We start from the raw sequence: 13,551 nt of genomic DNA on the forward strand, positions 1-13,551 counted from the left end.
TGCTGAAGGAGGTGCTGACGACAAGGGGGACTGGAGAAGGGGGTAGTGTCAGCGGTGTACGGAGCTACTTTGGAAGAGGAGAAGGCACCACTGGAAGGGATCAAAGCAAAGTGGGAGGAATAGTTGGGAGAGGATATGGAGGAGGGGGTCTGGTGTGAGGTGCTCCGGAGAGTAAATGCCTCCACCTCATGTGCGAGGTTGGGGCTGATACAGCTGAAGGTGGTGTACAGAGCACACCTCACGAGGGCGAGGATGAGCCGATTCTTTGAAGGAGTAGAAGATGTGTGTGAACGTTGCGGGGGGGGGGAGCACCGCTAATCACGTTCATATGTTTTGGTCCTGTCCAAAACTAGAGGATTACTGGAAGGAGGTTTTTAGGATAATTTCTAAAGTGGTGCACGTGAGACTGGACCCGGGGCCCCGGGAGGCCATATTCGGGGTGTTGGGCCAGCCGGGGTTGGAAACTGCCGCGGAGGCAGATATTGTAGCCTTCGCCTTGTTGATCGCCCGAAGGCGGATCCTGCTGGGATGGAGAGCGGCCTCTCCACCCTGTGCCCTGGCGTGGTGGGGGGACCTGTTGGAATACTTGACCCTTGAGAAGGTTAAGTTTGAACTGAGGGGAAGCTCGGAGGGGTTCTACAAGTCATGAGCAATATTCATTATGCACTTTCAAGAACTGGATAACATCAAACATTAGTTGGGGGGGTGGGTGGGAGGGTTGAGGGGAGGGGAGGGTGTGTGTTAATGGCGACTATGGGTGATTCCTGATTCCTTTTTGTCATTTGTTTATGTAAACATGCGGGCTGATGTTTGGGGTTCGGTGGGAGGATGGGATTGTTGTTGTTGATATGGGGATTGACATATTTGTTACTGATTATTGTTTATTGTTGGTGGGTGTAAGTTTGGAAGAAAATGTGAAAAAGGAGGAGAATAAAAAATATTAAAACTTCATTGAAGCCTACTTGTGACAACAAGCGATTATTATTATTATTACGTAAACAAAGGGTTGCGAAAAAATAATTTAAAAAGCCAAGGATGTTTTTTACCCCTCTTCCCATCTTTGTTCCTCACTGGGATATATTTTAGTTGTGAGGGATTGAGTATCTCCTTAAACAACTGCCACTTCTCATCAGTTGTCCTCCCTTTTAGCTTTCCTGCCCAGTCTATAAGGGCCAAATCTGACCTCAAGCCTGATGTGTTGGGCTGGCTGGGTCGATGAGGACTGCACTTGATGCAGTGTAGCGAGAGACAGACCTCCAACACTTGATAAGATGCAACACGATTTTATTTAACATCTAAACTATAATACATGTTTAACTGTGTGCTAATACTATGCTGACTTGAATGGAGACCTGACACTAGCCTTACCAGACTTACTAGCTACCTCATGGTGTTTGCATTGGCTAGCTCACAGGCTCTGACTGTCTCAGAGGCTGGGTCCAGAGAGAACGGGAAAACTGGTGATTGGCTGCTGTGTTCTGTGTGCTCGCTGGTCATCCTGTGTGTCAATCGCTGCCTGTCTGCACTCCATTATACACATAGATGTATATTATGACAAAGCCTATGTCATTTCCTTTGGTTAATTCCAGAAGACTAGTAGTGGGACTCCACTTCTCACCCCCAAACTGCATCTTGAAATCTACCATACTAATTTACAAATTAAAAACTAGCACAGAATATCAAAAAGGATAGCAAAAAGCTTCTCCAGGTACATAAAAGGGAGAGGCCCCTTGGAAGATGAACCTGGTGAGTTAATAGTGGAGAACACAGAAATGACAGAGATACTAAATCAGTTACTTTGCCTCAGTTTCACGGTGGAGGACACTAGTACCATTCCTGTAGGACTGGCAATTCAGGGATAATAGAAAGGGTACGCAACTGAAGTTAAAACTCACCACTATTCTTAGAATTCCCCTATATAAAAAAAAAAGGTTGAATTATTCTAAATGGTGAACAGGGATTCTCACTCCCTGACTCCAGTGCAGGCTTCTGTGGGTGCTATTCAGGTCAAACTATCTTTCAAGTTATCCCCCGGTATAACCCATACCTTCACCGAAGAATTTACCTACTTACCTCTTAATAGCATTGATGTCCTGGGTCCTGCGTTATTAAGGAAGTGAAGTAAGCTAATAACCACTTTTTCAGTTAAGTTATTTTTATTATTATATTTTTTCTTTAAAAGCTGCAAACACTTTCTTTACAGAAAGGAAAAAAGATCTTGCTTTCTGGCTGCTGCTGGTTGCTTCAGGCCACCTTGGCAATCGATCTTCTTAAAAATCTGGTCTGTCTTGAGTTGTATTCGCTGGTGAAACTCGGTTGCTGTGTCCTGTTCTTCCATGCACCGAGCTGTGAGAGCTGGCTCTGCTAGCTATCTCTAAGCTGACTCTGACTCCTGTTAAATTCTAGTCTTGCCTTAGATGTATAGCTGTTTACAACGCGGCGGCTTGCCTTGTCTTTCCATGACCGAGCTCTCTCTCTTCTCTGAGTTCTCCTCCCCTTCTCTCCTGTTGCTGGTTTCTCCTGCCCTGTCCTCTGTCCTATGTTGCTTGCGGCTCCCTGGGTTTATATTCTCTTTCTGAGAGTTATTAAGTTTTAACGACTTTATTGTAAATGGGCTTGTTTCACTTTGATAGTTTAAAGTATCTTTGATGTAAACATCTTACTACAACTAATTATTCATTTTGGGCATATCGTCTCCTCTCAGATCTGATTAAACAATGCTTGGTTTCAATAGGTGTTACTTTTAATTCTGTGGTTTTCAAATCGTTTAATTTTCCAATTGTCCCCAGCTCATAACTTTGCCTTTGATTTTGACTTAAATGATGTTTCTCGTAGACAGGTCGTCTCCAATTTCTTTTAATTGTTTGATGTTCATAGAATTTTACACTTTGAATTTGACACCAAATTGACTGAGTATCTTCCATCCTTTCCAGCTGTTACTAAGAGAGTTTATTTCAATTAAGGGTGAACTTTGCTTTTAGCTGTATGCTAAAATTTAACTTGGTTATGACTTGAAAGACTTGCCTGTTTTAAACATTCGTCACTTAATGCAATTGAAACTCTCATCCATGCTTTTTCAGATGCTTCCTGAGATAGTTACATTCCATGAAGGTGTGAGCCATTGTTTTAGCTTACCACATGAAACCTATGTGTTTGCTAAAACCTGCTTGTGAGCAAGAATCTGCATTTTATAACCCTGCTCTTTGCAGCTGCTATTAACCTTTGTGGGATCTTTCCCTGTACCCTCTCAAACCAGATATTGCCAGACTTCCATGTTTCAAATGACACATTTTTCTGTATTATCAAGAACACAACAAATTCTTGGGATTGAGGGCAGATAAGTCCCCAGGGTCTGATAGCCTACATCCTAGGGTGTTAAAGGGAGTGGCAGCAGCGACAGTAGATCCATTGGTTATGATATTCCAAAATTCCATGGTGACGGGAAAGGTTCCAATGGATTGGAAAAATGCTAATGTAACGCCCTTGTTCAAAAAGGGAGGGAGGTAGATTGTGGGAACTTACAGACCAGTTAGTTTAACATCTGTTGTTGGAAAACTGTTAGAATCAATTATCAGGAAAATTTGGAAAGCCAAAACGCTATCCATCAGAATCAGCATAGCTTTATGAAGGGCAAATCATGTTTGGCTGATTTGCTTAAGTTCTTCGAAGATGTAACAAGCAAAGTGGATAATGGGGATCCTAATGATGTAGTATATCTGGACTTCCGGAAGACATTTAATAAGGAGCCACACAGAAGGTTAATTCACAAGGTGAGATCACATGGGATTAGCGGTAATTTATTAGTTTTGATAGAAGACTGGCTGATGGACAGGAGACAGAGAGTCGGGGTAAATGGGTCTTTTTCTGGATGGCAAGATGTAACTAGTGGGGTGCCACAGGGTATGGTTCTTGGGCCCCAGCTAGTTAATATAATAATAATATAGTTATAGTTACAATCTATATTAATGACTTGGATACAGGAATAGAAAATTCTACAGCCAAATTTGCAGATGACATAAAAATAGGTGGGACAGTAAGGTACAATGAGGAGATAAGAACCTTACAAATGGATATAGATAGGTTAGGAGAGTGGGCCAAAATGTGGCAGATGGAGTTTAACGTGGATAAGTGTGAGGCCATGCATTTTGGTCAGAAAAATGGAAAGCAACTTATTATCTAAATGGGGAGAGGCTTCGGAGTGCTCCGATGCAGAAGGATCTAGCTGTCCTTGTGCATGAGTCACAGGAAACAAGCATTGCAGGTACAGCGGGTAATAAAGAAAGCGAATGGAATGTTGGCATTTATAGCAAAAGGAATTGAGTATAAAAGGTAAGGAAGTATTGTTGCAACTATTCAAGTAAGAAGTCTTACAACACCAGGATAAAGTCCAACAGGTTTGTTTCAAATCACTCGCTTTCGGAGCACTGCTCCTCGCTCAGGTGAATGGAGAGGTAGGTTCCAGAAACATTGAAAGTGAGCATTTGCAGGTAATGAAGTCTTTACAGAGCCAGAGAGAGGGGTAACCCCAGGTTAAAGAGGTGTGAATTGTCTCAAGCCAGGACAGTTGGTAGGATTTCGCAAGCCCAGGCCAGATGGTGGGGGGTGAATATAATGCAACATGAATCCAAGGGCCCGGTTGAGGCCGTACTCATGTGTGCGGAACTTGACTATAAGTTTGTACTCGGCGATTCTGCGTTGTTGCGCATCCTGAAGGCCGCCTTGGAGAACGCTTACCCAGAGATCAGAGGCTGAATGCCCTTGACTGCTGAAGTGTTCCCTGACTGGAAGGGAACATTCCTGCCTGGTGATTGTCGCGCGATGTCCGTTCATCCGTTGTTGCAGCATCTGCAGCATGGTCTCGCCAATGTACCACGCTTCGGGACATCCTTTCCTGTAGCATATGAGGTAGACAACGTTGGCCGAGTCGCACGAGCATGTACCCGCGATTGCTGCTGAGTGGTGTTCTCATGTGCAATGGTGGTACCCATGTCAATGATCTGGCACGTCTTGCAGGGATTGCCATGGCAGGGTTGTGTGGTGTCGTGGTAGCTATTCTGAAGGCTGGGTAGTTTGCTGGGTAGTTTGCCACATCATGGAAACTATTCAAGGCATTGGTGAGACCGCACCTGGAGTATTGTGCACAGTTTTGGTCCCCTAATTTGAGGAAAGATGTAGTGGCATTGGAGGCAGTTCAGAGGAGGTTCACTTGATTGAATCCAGAGATGAGGGGTTTGTCGTATGAGAGATTGAACAGTTTAGGCCTATATTCTCCAGAGTTTAGAAGAATGTGGGGAGATCTAATTGAGGGATACAACATGCTAAAAGGTATGGATAAAGTAGACATGGAACTGATGCTTCCTCTTGTGGGCATTCTAAAACCAGAGGTCATAAGAGGACCAGAGGGGGCAGCAGGGTAGCATGGGGGGCAGCAGGGTAGCATGGGGGCAGCAGGGTAGCATGCAGGGCAGCAGGGTAGCATGGTGGTTAGCGTAAATAGTGGTTAGCATAAATGCTTCACAGCTCCAGGGTCCCAGGTTCGATTCCCGGCTGGGTCACTGTCTGTGTGGAGTCTGCACGTCCTCCCCCAGTGTGCGTGGGTTTCCTCCGGGTGCTCCGGTTTCCTCCCTTAGTCCAAAGATGTGCGGGTTAGGTGGATTGGCCATGCTAAATTGCCCGAAGTGTCCTAATAAAAGTAAGGTTAAGGGGGGGTTGTTGCGTTACGGGTATAGGGTGGATACGTGGGTTTGAGTAGGGTGATCATGGCTCGGCACAACATTGAGGGCCGAAGGGCCTGTTCTCTGCTGTACTGTTCTATGTTCTATGTTCTATAATCTTAGAACAAGAGGTAGAATTTAAAACAGATTTGAGGAGAAACTACTTCTCCCAAAAGGCTGTGAATCTGTGGAATTCGCTACCCCAGAGTGTGGTGGATGCTGGGACAGTAAGTAAATTTAAGAAGGAGTCAGACAGATTTTTAATTGGTAATGGGTTGAAAGGTTATGGAGGATAGACAGGCCAGTGGAGTTGAGGCTAAGATGGGATCAACCAGGATCACATTGAGGGTGTTTAGGCTGGGGAGACTAAATTGCCGACTCCCGCTCCTAGGTCACGTGTTCTCGGGAGGAGATGCTCTGGCTAATTTTGTAATCCAGCTCGTGGTCTGTAGCATTGTAATCAGCAGACGAGGAACATATCAGCCATAATTGAATGCCAGAGCAGACTCGATGGGCTGATTGGCCTAATTCTGCTCCTATATCATATGAACTTATGAACAAATGTATCTATCGTGTGTACTATGTTTTTCATGTATGGAACGATCTGCCTGGACTGTACGCAGAGCGAGACTTTTCACTGTACCTGGGGCAATAAACCCAAATCCAAGTGGTTAGCACTGTTGCTTTACAGTGCCAGGGAATGGGTTTGATTCCCGGCTTTGTGGCCTGTGTGGAGTCTGTATATTTTCTGCAAGTGTGGGTTTAAGTAGGGTGATCATTGCTCGGCACAACATCGAGGGCCGAAGGGCCTGTTCTGTGCTGTACTGTTCTATGTTCTATGTGTGTGTGTTTCCTCTGGTTTCCTCCACACGTTCCGAAAGACGTGCTGTTAGGTGAATTTGACATTCTGAATTCTCCCTTAGTGTACCCAAACAGGCCCCGGAATGTGGTGGCTAGGGGATTGTCACAGTAACTTCATTGAAGTGTTAATGTCAGCCTACTTGTGACACTAACAAAGATTAGATTGACGTTTAAGGGGCATCTTGACAAATACATGAATTGGATGGGAATAGAGGGAGATGGACCCTGGAAGTGCAGAAGATTTTAGTTTAGATAGGCTGGTTTAGCATAGGGCTAAATCGCTGTCTTTGAAAGCAGACCAAGGCAGCACGGTAGCATAGTGGTTAGCACAATTGCTTCACAGCTCCAGGGTCCCAAGTTCGAATCCCGGCTTGCGTCACTGTTTGTGTGGAGTCTGCACGTTCTCCCCGTATGTGCGTGGGTTTCCTCCGGGTGCTCCGGTTTCCTCCCACAGTCCAAAGATGTGCAGGCTAGGTGGATTGGCTATGCTAAATTGCCCTGAATGTCCAAAATTTCTCTTCGTTTTGGGTGGGGTTACTGGGTTATGGGGATAGGGTGGAAGTATGGACTTGGGTAGGGTGCTTTTTCCAAGAGCCGGTGCAGACGCGATGGGCCAAATGGCCTCCTTCTGCACTTTAATTCTGTGATCTATGATCTAAGGCAGGCCAGCAGCACGGTTTAATTTCTGTACCAGCCTCCCAAAACAGGCGCCGGAATGTGGCGACTAGGGGCTTTTCACAGTAACTTCATTGAAGCCTACTTGTGACAATAAGCGATTTTCATTTCATTTCAGCATGGCGGCAAACAGCTATGAGGGCGGTAGGGCCTGTTCATAGATTTCATAGAATTTACAGTGCAGGAGGCCATTTGGCCCATCGAGTCCGCACCTGCTCTTGGGAAGAGCACCCTACCCAAGCTCACACCTCCACCCTATCCCCATAACTCAGTAACCCCACCCAACACTAAGGGCAATTTAGCATGGCCAATGCACCTAACCCGCACATCTTTGGACTTTGGGAGGAAACCGGAGCACCCGGAGGAAACCCACGCAGACAACGTGCAGACTCTGCACAGGCAGTGACCCAAGCCGGGAATCGAACCTGGGACCCTGGAGCTGTGAAGCAATTGTGCTAACCACCGTGCTGTTCTGTTCTTTGTTCCAGATTATATTGCTTGGCCCACGCCCTTGACGTGCGCCCAAGTGCTCGCCCGGGTACTTTTTAAAAGGATGTGAGGCTACCCGCCTCCCAGACCGTCACCACCCTCTGCATAGTGGTTGAGGGAGAGGTAAAGGGTGGGTGGAGAGAAATGAGGGGGTCCAGAAACAGGAGAAACACCAGAGCCCATTGGTTTCTCTCTCCCCTCCTCATCCTCCACATCAACATCCACCTCCAGCAGATGGCTCTCCCTTTCGCCCCCTGGCGGCTGGGATGGTGAATGGCGGATGAGTGACGCTGAGCACGTGACCAGCGCTTGTCTGAAGCCGGCTGAGAGACGGAGAGCGGCTCCGGGACAGCAGCACCGAGCGGAGCGGCAGCGGTAAGTCACTGAGAGGCCCGGCGGCCAACCTTGCGTATTTATTTATATATACACACGATTCAAACAAAAACACCGTCGTTCGACGGTGAATTGGTCAAAAATGAATACGAATGGATAACTAACTAATAAATCAAAGGATGGGGATGGAGACAAAATGTCGGCGCCGCCTGTCCGCAGTGGGGGGGAAAATACAAGCTGACAGGAACATTGAACAATTCGGAATTGTCAAATTTAAATTGTTTCGGACCCCCCCCCCCCCCCCCCGCTCTCTGAGAAATTCTTGGTGCGTCAGAGACGGTGAGGATGGGATTAGAGCGGCTGCTGCTGAACCCCCCCTCCCCCTGACAGCCCCCCTCCCCCTGACAGCCCCCCTCCCCCTGACAGCCCCCCCTCCCCCTGACAGCCGCCCCCCCCTCCCCCTGACAGCCGCCCCCCCCTCCCCCTGACAGCCGCCCCCCCCGACAGCCGCCCCCCCTCCCCCTGACAGCCCCCCCTCCCCCTGACAGCCGCCCCCCCCTCCCCCTGACAGCCGCCCCCCCCTCCCCCTGACAGCCGCCCCCCCCCTCCCCCTGACAGCCGCCCCCCCCGACAGCCGCCCCCCCCTCCCCTGACATCCCCCCCTCCCCCTGAAGCCGCCCACCCATCCCCCTGACAGCCCCCCCCCCCCCAAGGCCGCCCCCCCCATGCCCCCTGACAGCCGCCCCCCCGTCCCCTGCCAGCCTCCCCCCCCCCCCGAAAACAGCCGCCCCCCCTCACCCGCCTGAAGAGGCCCCCCCCCCTCCCCCTGACAGCCGCCCCCCCCTCCCATGACAGCCGCACCCCTCCCACTCTGACCGTCGGCCCCCCCTCCCCCGGACAGTCCGTGCCCCCCCTCCACCCCACCTGACAGTCCTGCCCCCCTCCACCCACCCCTTGACAGTCGGCCCCCCCCTCCACCCCCCTGACAGTCCGGCCCCCCCCCCCTCCACCCCCCTGTAACGTCGGGTGGCCCCCCCTCCACCCCCCTGACAGTACGGGTACCCCCCCTTCCACCCCCCGACAGTCTGCCCCCCCTCCACCCCCCTGACAGTCGGCCCCCCCCCCACCCCCCTGACAGTCGGCCCCCCCTCCACCCCCCTGACAGTCGGCCCCCCCTCCACCCCCCTGACAGTCGGCCCCCCCTCCACCCCCCTGACAGTCGGCCCCCCCTCCACCCCCCTGACAGTCGGCCCCCCCTCCACCCCCCTGACAGTCGGCCCCCCCTCCACCCCCCCTGACAGTCGGCCCCCCCTCCACCCCCCTGACAGTCGCCCCCCCTCCACCCCCCTGACAGTCGGCCCCCCCTCCACCCCCCTGACAGTCGGCCCCCCCTCCACCCCCTGACAGTCGCCCCCTGACAGTCGTCGCCCCCCCTCCACCCCCCTGACAGTCGTCGTCCCCCTCCACCCCCCTGACAGTCGTTGCCCCCCCTCCACCCCCCCCCCCTGACAGTCGCGGTCCCCCCCACCCCCCTGACAGTCGTCGTCCCCCTCCACCCCCCTGACAGTCGTCGCCCCCTCCACCCCCCGACAGTCGTTGTCCCCCCCTCCACCCCCCTGACAGTCGTTGTCCCCTCCCCCCCCTGACAGTCGTTGTCCCCCTCCACCCCCCTGACAGCCGCCCCCCCTCCACCCCCCTGACAGTCGTTGTCCCCCTCCACCCCCCTGACAGTCGTTGTCCCCCCCCCCCCCATGGTAACAGCATAGAACATAACAGCGCAGTACAGGCCCTTCAGCCCACGATATTGCACCGACCTGTGAAACCCCTGTAAAGTCCCTCTACACTATTCACTTATTGTCCATATGCCTATCCAATGACCATTTGAATGCGTTTAGTGTTGGCGAGTCCACTACTGTTGCAGGCAGGGTATTCCACGCCCTTACTACTCTCTGAGTAAAGAACCTACCTCTGACATCTGTCCTATATCTATCTCCCCTCAATTTAAAGCTACGTCCCCTTGTGCTGAACATCACCATCCGAGGAAAAAGGCTCTCGATGTCCACCCTATCTAATCCTCTGATCATCTTGTATGCCTCAATTAAGTCCCCTCTTAACCTTCTCTCTAACGAAAACAGCCTCAAGTCCTTCAGCCTTTCCTCATATGATCTTCCCTCCATACCAGGCAACATTCTTGTAAATCTCCTCTGCACCCTTTCCAATGCTTCCACATCCTTCCTATAATGTGGCGACCAGAACTGCACACAATACTCCAAATGTGGCCGCACCAGAGTTTTGCACAACTGCAACATGACATCATGGCTCCGAAACTCAATTCCTCTACCGATAAAAGCTAACACACCGTACACCTTCTTAACAACCCTCTCAACCTGGGTGGCAACTTTCAGGGATCTATGGACATGGACACCGAGATCTCTCTGCTCGTCCACACTACCAAGAATCTTCCCATTAGCCCAGTACTCTGCCTTCCTGTTATTCCTTCCAAAATGAATCACCTCACACTTTTCTGCATTAAACTCCATTTGCCACCTGTCAGCCCAGCTCTGCAGCTTATCTATGTCCCTCTGTAACTTGTAACATCCTTCTGCACTGTCCACAACTCCACCGACTTTAGTGTCATCTGCAAATTTACTCACCCATCCTTCTACGCCCTCCTCCAGGTCATTTATAAAAATGACAAACAGCAACGGCCCCAAAACAGATCCTTGTGGCACACCCCTAGTAACTGGACACCAGTCAGAGCATTTCCCATCTACCACCACTCTTCGTCTTCTATCAGCTAGCCAATTTCTGATCCAAACTGCTAAATCACCCTGAATCCCATGCCTCTGTATTTTCTGCGATAGCCTACCGTGGGGAACCTGATCAAAAGGTTTACTGAAATCCATATACACCACATCAACTGCTTTACCCTCATCCATCTGTTTGGTCACCTTCTCGAAGAACTCAGTGAGGTTTGTGAGGCACGACCTACCCTTCACAAAACCATGTTGACTATCTCTAATCAAATTATTCCTTTCCAGATGATTATACATCCTATCTCTTATAAACCTTTCCAACACTTTTCCCACAACAGAAGTAAGGCTCACTGGTCTATAGTTACCGGGGTTATCTCTACTCCCCTTCTTGTACAAGGGGACAACATTTGCTATCCTCCAGGCGTCTGGCACTATTCCTGTAGACAAAGTTGACTTAAAAATCAAAGCCAAAGGCTCAGCAATCTCCTCCCTAGCTTCCCAGAGAATACTAGGATAAATCCCATCCGGCCCAGTGGACTTATCTATTTTCACACTTTCCAGAATCGCTAACACCTCCTCCTTATGAACCTCAAGCCCTTCTAGTCCAGTAGTCTCTATCTCAGTATTCTCCTCAACAACTTTGTCTTTTTCCTGTGTGAATACTGATGAAAAATACTCATTTAGCACCTCTCCTGTCAACTCGGACTCTACGCACAACTTCCCTCTACTGTCGTTGACTGGCCCTACTCTTACCTTAGTCATTCTTTTATTCCTGACTGTCTGTTTGTGTCCAATATATTGAAGGTGGTCTGGATGGTGAGCTCCAGGATGACAGCCACTGCACCCCCTGGTTTTTTTTTACCCCCCCCCCCCCCCGAAGACAGGAGCCTCTACCTGCCCCCCCCTCCAGAGGAGCCTCCTCCTGCCCCCCCCCCCCACAGAGAGGAGCCTCCACCTCCCCGTCCCCACAGAGAGGTGCCCCCACCTGCCTATCCCCCCCGTCCCCCACAGAGGAGCCTCCCCCTGCCCGTTCTCCTCCCCCTGCCCGTTCTCCTCTCTTCCCCCCCCCCCAAAAGAGGTACCTCCTCCTGCCAATAGCCCCGTCCTGTCCCCCTGAAAGGAGCTTCCTGGTGCCAGTCTCCCACCCCTCCTCTGAGAGAGGGGCCTCCTCCTGCCAGCCGCCCCCCCCCCCACCCCCCCAGAGCCAGTTCCCCCCTCCCCTGGAGAGAGGAGCTGCCTCCTGTCAGTCCCCCCCCCCTTGAGAGGAGTCTCCTCCTGCCAATCTCCCCGCCCGCCCCCGCCCAACCGGAGAGAGGAGCCTCCTCCTCCTGCCAGTGTTCCTCCCCCCAGAGGAGCCTCCCGGTGCCAGTCTCCCGCCCCCCTCCCCTGAGAGAGGAGCCTCCTCCTGCCGGTCCCCCTCCTCCAAGAGTGTAGCCTCCTCCTACGAGCCCCCTCCCCCCCCCCCCCCCCCCCCCCCCCTCCGGAGAGAGGAGCATCCTTCTGCCAGCCCCATCAGTGTCCCTAGCCTGGGCTAGAAGTATGTGGACCTCTGCTGTCCACAGAAATGGGTGTTCGATTAGCATCTTGACGTCAATGCAGTTAGCCTCTTCAAGAAAGACGAGGTGAATCCCCTTGTATTGAGCCGTGAATTTAAATTTCTCGTTAGCCGAAATGTAGTAGTTAAGTGGATTTCTTCATCAGGTTGTGATAAAATTGTACTTGGTTCTTGTAGGAAGCTGTGACTTTTAAAGTCTTTGTGTGGAAATGTTGCAGTCTGACATTTTGCTTTGGAACAGATTGCCGACTAATCATTTATCTCCGACTGCCATTTAAGATTCAGCTCATTGCTTTAAGCTTGTGCTCAATTGTTTGTCATATGGGTCACCTGTCTTGTGGCACAGTCGCACAGTGGCTAGCACTGTTGCTTCCGTGCCAGGACCCCGGTTTGATTCCCGGCTTGGGTCACTGTCTGTGCGGAGTCTGCATGCTCTCCCTGTGTCTGCGTGGGTTTCCTCCGGGCGCTCAGGTTTCCTCCCACAAGTCCTGAAAGACGTGCTTCTTAGGTGAATTGGACATTGTGAATTCTCCCTCCGTATACGCGAACAGGCGCGGAGTGTGGCGACCAGGGGATTTTCACAGTAACTTGATTGCGGTAACTTGATAGGCTGTCTTAGTGTCACAGCCTACTTGTAACATTAATAAAGTTTATTATTACTTTTATTCCAGTACTGACCATCCTTGGGAGACTGTGGGGTAGGGGGTGGTGGTTGGGGGAGGGGTTCAGGCTGCATACTTGGAACAATCTTAGGAGAGTCCTTGGACCAGAAAAAGCACAGCTCATTTATGTTAATGTAGCACTAACAATTATACTTAAAGACGAGAGAGTAGTGCAATAGAGGCTTTATTGCTGTGCGATGCTATTCCTCCATCTGCAACTGTAGACTAGGGTCTGAGTGACTCTCACGCATATTTATACACAAGCTCCCTGTGGGTGGAGCGAGCCGGCAGGGGCTTACCGCAGGAACCTGTATTACATGTACAGGCATACATCCCCCTACTGCAAGTACACATCACTACAGTGGTTATATCACCACATTCACGTCCGGCGGGGGTGATGTGTAACTATAAAACAAAGGATGAGCTATTTACAAGAGGGTCCAAACAAAGAAAACCAAGAGTCCAGCAGGTCACAGGTTGAGCCGAACCGGCGGTCGAATGTTCCG

The 13,551-nt window shown here is 50.6% G+C and overlaps 1 protein-coding gene across 1 annotated transcript in view; it reads left to right on the forward strand.

Moving 5' to 3' along the window:
* The first annotated feature begins 7,982 nt into the window (after positions 1-7,982).
* The window catches only part of grinaa (glutamate receptor, ionotropic, N-methyl D-aspartate-associated protein 1a (glutamate binding)), a 98,583-nt gene continuing 93,014 nt past the window's right edge, over positions 7,983-13,551 (forward strand). Inside the window, exon 1 of the mRNA XM_038798625.1 lies at positions 7,983-8,114. The gene's annotated coding sequence lies outside the window, so the exon portion shown is untranslated. The remainder of the gene's footprint in view (positions 8,115-13,551) is intronic.

This window comes from Scyliorhinus canicula, chromosome 5 (genome assembly GCF_902713615.1).
Source record: "Scyliorhinus canicula chromosome 5, sScyCan1.1, whole genome shotgun sequence".
NCBI lineage: Eukaryota > Metazoa > Chordata > Chondrichthyes > Carcharhiniformes > Scyliorhinidae > Scyliorhinus > Scyliorhinus canicula.